The 5,955-nt window shown below is 44.9% G+C and overlaps 1 long non-coding RNA gene across 1 annotated transcript; it reads right to left on the bottom strand.

Annotated features, from left to right (window-relative positions):
- Positions 1-2,342: 2,342 nt before the first annotated feature.
- LOC129592317 (uncharacterized) lies at positions 2,343-5,864 on the bottom strand. Its single transcript, XR_008690958.1, has 3 exons — positions 5,443-5,864; positions 5,170-5,275; positions 2,343-5,092 (listed from the first exon to the last, which is right to left on the bottom strand). It is a non-coding gene; the product is annotated as an uncharacterized LOC129592317 (long non-coding RNA).
- Positions 5,865-5,955: the final 91 nt, after the last annotated feature.

Here is a 5,955-nt window from a genome sequence, read left to right as displayed (position 1 = left end):
GACGGTCATTTCTTTCCTGATATTCGGAAAACACGAATGATAACAACAATGATTTCCAAACATCCGGACGTTTGCAAAATCTACAAGAAACTCCTTCTCCTTAATAGGACAGGCCTATTTCTCTCCAGAAGCAGTAGTTGTGTCTGGATGGTTTATCGTATTCATCTAAAGAGGAAGGCCAAACGATAATGCCTTGTTGGCTGCCAGTTTGAAAGATTTTTGACAGATTGACATACGGAGGACAAATTGACAAGGTGGATACAAAATTTCGTTTTTTGTTAGGCGTGACTATTTTCCCAACTCTGACAGGTTTCTGTCTAGAGTGACAGTCGTTTCTTTTATGATATTCGGAAAATGCGAATGATTACATCAATAATTTCTAAACATCCGGATGTTTCGCAAAAAGTACAAGGATCGCCTTCCGCTTAATGAGACAGGCTTATTTCTCTTCTGAAACAATAGTTTTGTCTGAAGGATTCAAAGCAATCATCTAGAGAGGAAGCAAAACATTAATGCCTGGTTGGCTGCTAGTTTGAAAAATTTTTGACAAATTGACAAAGTGGATACAAAGCTTCGTTTTTTGTTGGGAATGACTAATTTTTCTTCTGAAGCGGTAGTTTAGTCTAGTTGATTCATGGTAATCCTCTACACAGAAAGTGGTGAATACCTATCTAGCCGACCAAAAAAGCAAGCACTGGTTGGCGCTGCACTAGGAGCAAGCCGGCAAAATTGGGAATGTGTGATTCGTACGGAAAAGCTTTGGAAACTACTCTCAGCATTTCGCACCACTGGTAGCTGTCAATGAATAAACTTTAGAAAATGAACAGTTTCAGCCTTATTGTAGCACTGTTTGTGGACAATATTGTATGTTTATTATTCTACGAGGTTGCAGTGGTGAATCGTACACCAACTTTGTGCAGTTGTTACGGATAGTAGAATAATTAACGGGAAAATGTTGTGTCAGTATGTCAACTCTTCCTTCGACATCAGTACAACCATGGCAGACGGAGCTATCCTCTGACAGATGTGTGTCATATAGAGAATGTATTTCCGTGTCACGTCTGTACATCTACATAGCCTCTTGTGTTATTTACCTAAATACCTTCACCTCTTTTATTCGTATATAAACGCTACCGTTTCTCTCATACGGTATTCCTGCTCTCATCATTATACGTTCATCTCGATGCTATTTCTCTACGATCATCACCGACTGTACGTTTATTATTAAAGCTATTTATTATCATCCGCGTATTCTCATTTACGAGTAGAACCCTTTTGTAACAATGGTGGCTCCAGGGGTTGTCTAAATTCGGTTTAGACACTGTAGCTTTCATGTCATCCAAGTCAAAGCCGGACAAACGCAAGCACGCTGACCTCTCCATCTTACTGGATCATCAAAGGACATCACCGCAACAAACAAAGTACCAGCACACTGACGAGCCTTTATCTGACAACACCGAGCACGCACTCCGTTCAACATACCGGATACCAGAGATTACTGGAGCGCAAGGCTACGCTGCTCTCGACCTTGCAGAAGGAAGATCACGAATCAATCGGGATCGACCACTAAATACCAACCAACCTCCACCGGACACTCGAAATTCAGCTCCTGCTTCGACATCCACTCACAACGCGCAACCTACGGGTCAAGAAGCACCAGTACAACACCCTCAGTTATCTGCTTCTAAAGACAACCTATCAACTTCCAGCCAATCATCGACTTCCGGGGAAGAATCCACACACTCACCACCACCTCGAACATCACCACCTCGGACAACAGCGCTTCAGATATCATCACCCCGACCACCACCACCTCGGTCATCACCACCTCGGGTTATCCAGAACAACTCTCCAATCAGATCCATCATGGCATCCTCTGATATAAAACTGGAAGACATCGACAGAGTAAAATACTTCTCTCGCTTGTATCTATTGGCAACTTATTATCCAGTCATCGCAAGAGTGACTTACGGCAATCTAGAGGATTTCGTAGCGACGGTGAACTTCGTTCAGAAGAACAGTGATGCCGCATTTTCGGAAGCGATACAAGCCAACCCCTTACGGTTCACATTAACTGAAGCAGAAGCCAGGGAAGTCAAGGCAATGTTAACGGACTTATCGTACCGGCAGTTAGTGGATAAATCATTGAAATCAGCACACAACGTCCCTGTCTTAATGCAAATAACTCCGAAAGATATGCCACACTTCGGGGAGAGTTCGGAGACGTTCGCGATTTTGTCAGCAGGATCGAAATTTTCGCTAAAGTCTACGACTGGGACAACACCAGCATTCTCAGTTACATCAACCTGTCATTCACCGCGAACGAGCTGTGATGGTACGAATCAGAACGGTCAAAACACCGTGTTTGGGACACTCTCCGAACAGCACTTCTCAAGACATTTGGGCCAACTGACCTGGACTATGACCTAAAGAAAGAACACTTCCAAAATTTGGCTAAGAAGGATCCTGTTTCGTATGTCAGCAAAGTACTGAAAATGTACGAGGTCATCAACCCGACAGCAACGGAAAGAGATAAAGCGACTGAGTTATTTCGAGAACTACCGACCCGGATGAAGACCAGTTTTATTTCAAACAGACCAACGAACGTTAAAGACTTCCTGGATAGCTGACAGCCGAGTCCAAGAAAATCTAGTACAAAGAGAAAGCGGAAAGAAAAGAACTGGAAGACCAAGAAAAACACAAACCGGCATTTGCAGTTTCAACCCAACCTGACAAGATTGCTGAAATGACCCAGAAATTCGACCAGGTGATGACGATGATCAACAACATCAATCAAAAGCAAGACTTCCGTCCACGAGGCAACAACAACAACACCGACCCGGACACCGCTTTGCCGACTGCTATTCAAAATGTCACAACTGCGGAAGGAACGATCACGTCACCACGGACTGTCGACATTCTCGACAGTACAGGTCAAACGGCATGCAACGCGGAAACAGCTACCAGCGCGGAATGTATAATGGCCGACCTCAAAGACGACCGACCTACTTCACGTACACGGATGGAGAAGGAAATGATGAAAGTGAATACGTCGTGGAAGGACCGTTAAACTAAAACCCGCGGCGAAATTCGGCTCTTTTTACCGCGGATTCATCAACCCTCATATGCAACGTTTCATCCGGCGCACTCTCTTGTTACGTACGAATCAACAATAAGCCGACCGAAGCCATACTCGACACTGGATCTGGTATTTCACTTGTAAACAGGAGGTTTGTGAACGAAAGGAATTTGCGCGCCCATACCTGGACAGGTACACGCGCTACGTCGGCTTCGGGGGATACACTTAAATAACAAAGGCTTGTCGATTCGCTGTGAATTTACTTGGGACACGTACAAATGTAACGGCCGCGATATTGGACGATTTTTCGTTCAAACTGCTTTTGGGAACGGATTACTTAAACAGCACGCCATTTGTTGTGAAATTCGCAAACTCAAGGATGTACAACCCTGTGACGAAACTTGTGACTAAAGTAAGGACTGTCGCAGATGCTCCAAGCACATCCATCCAAAGACAACCTCCCAACGCCTCAACGGAGACTGTACACCTCTGGCGAGACAAAGGGAATACGGGTGCTTCTCGTCCATACAACGCGAGGTCAAGTGCAAATGGGCCAGAAAGTGTACACCTGGACCCAGCGGCAGATCCTCAACGCGCGCGTAATCAAAGTATATCGAATGAGAAGGAAGTACATGAGTTAATCTTGTGAAACCCCGTGGACATGGGAAACCCCGACGACGAGTCACAAGAAAATACCAAGGATGCGTACGACGATATTGATGGTCAGTTAAACCCGAACGACCTGCTTAGGAAATTCGGCCAAATTTTTAGCAAGCGATCCATCGTTCGAAGAATTCAAAGAGACGTTATAGTTGGGCCCAGAGCTGACCACTGACCAGAAAGAGGCATTATTGAAACTGCTGTACAAGTATCGACACGTGTTCCCAACGAAAGACCAACCTATGGGACGAGCCAACTGCATCGAGCACACGGTTAACACCGGCACGGATTCTCCGACAGCAAGAAACCTACGCAGATACTCGCGAAGGGAAAAAGAAGCCATGGACAAGCAGATTGAAGATTGGATAAAACTCGGCATTATCAAACCCTGTCAGTCAAACTATGCAGCGAATTTGGTCCTAGTTCAACAGAAGAATGGGATAAGGACATGCGTCGACTACCGGGACCTAAACGCTTCGACGATAAAAGACGTATCCGCTCCCACGGATAGACGATTGCCTGGACGTCCTTCGAGGAGCAAAGTACTTTTCCGGATTAGACATGGTCCAAGGATACCTTCAAGTTCCGATGGATGAGGAGTCGAAAGACAAAACCGCCTTCCTAACACCTTCAAATCAGTACCGCTTCGAGGTAATGCCGTTCGGCTTAACGAACGCCCCCGCAACCTTTATGAGAATGATGACAAAAATTTTTAATGGAATTACGTACAAATTTGTTCTAATCTACTTGGACGACATTAACGTATTCAGCAAAACTTTCGAAGAGCATCTAGCTTACTTGGAAGAAGTTCTACGGAGACTTTCCGAAGCGGACCTGAAGCTAAAACCCTCAAAGTGTGCATTTGGACATACACAAATTGACTTCTTGGGACACGTAGTAAATCCCTACGGCATCAGTCCCAATCCGAAGAAGGTTGAAGCAATTACCAAACTCGAAGCCCCGACGAACAAGAAACAGTTACGATCCTTCCTGGGAATGGTTAGTTACTATGGTAAATTCATTCGTGACATTGCGACGCGTTCCGCTCCTCTTCACGTCCTGACATGCAAAGAACGACGAAATGACTTTCCTACTGGTCGTACCGAAGACTATGCACGCCGAAGTTCTTAAAAATGCGCATGACCTTTCCGGCCATTTTGGTCAAGAAAAGACGTACTACAATTTACAAGGTCGTTATTACTGGCCTGGAATGATTGAATCCGTATCCCGTCACCTCGCATCCTGTATTCCATGCAACGTTAAAAAGCCGCCAAACGGGAAACCATCCGGATATTTGCAACCGATTAAAGTCCACGGGCCGTTCCATACCATCGGGATTGACTACCAGGGACCCTTTACAACATCAACAAAAGGCAATCAGTATTTACTGGTCGCGATCGATCATCTAACAAAGTGGATCGAAACCAAACCGGTTCGCAGTGCCACCGCCGAAAATGCAGCAAAATTCCTCATGGAAAATGTGATTTTACGACACGGAGTCCCGTCCTTCATCGTTTCCGATCGGGGTACACGCTTCTGCAATGAGCTGTTATCCCAGTTGACTAAGCTAGTCAATTGTGAACAACGGTTCACAACAGCTTATCACCTCCAATCGAATGCATTAACAGAGCGCGCAAATCAGACGATTGCCCAAAGCCTTTCAAAATATGTGGATCAGCATAACAGAAGGGACCAGTTCATACCTTTCGTCAATCACGCCATCAACACCTCACTCAGCAAAACAACAAAATTTTCCCCATTTGAACTCCTGTATAGAAGAAAAGCCACAACTCCTCTCGACGTTGCCACTGGTGCCACTGAACGACAATTAATAAATGATATGGATCAATACGTTAAAGAACTCAAATTTTTTTTCCCAGCGACGCTCAAGAAATCGCAAAACTCTGCTGCAATGCTGCCTTTGATCAATGCACCACTTTATAATCAACATCGAACGACCGTTGATTATCCAATCGGTAGTCTCGTTTACCGTTGGAATGTTCCTCGAGTTGTTGACAAGACCGGCGCGATCAGGAAAACAAAAGGAAGATTGACAACAAAATTACTTAAGAACTGGCATGGACCGTATAAGATATTGGAGAAAGTCAGCAATGTCAATTACAAGATTGCCAATGTTAACGGACGCCGTAAGATCGGCACTGTGCGTGTTTCGCAACTCAAGTCTTGGTATAACCACGCCGACGAAGAAGTTAACG

Source organism: Paramacrobiotus metropolitanus, unplaced genomic scaffold, assembly GCF_019649055.1.
Source record: "Paramacrobiotus metropolitanus isolate TYO unplaced genomic scaffold, Prichtersi_v1.0 Parri_scaffold0000051, whole genome shotgun sequence".
Taxonomy (NCBI): domain Eukaryota; kingdom Metazoa; phylum Tardigrada; class Eutardigrada; order Parachela; family Macrobiotidae; genus Paramacrobiotus; species Paramacrobiotus metropolitanus.
This window is presented reverse-complemented; position numbering and strand designations above follow the sequence as displayed.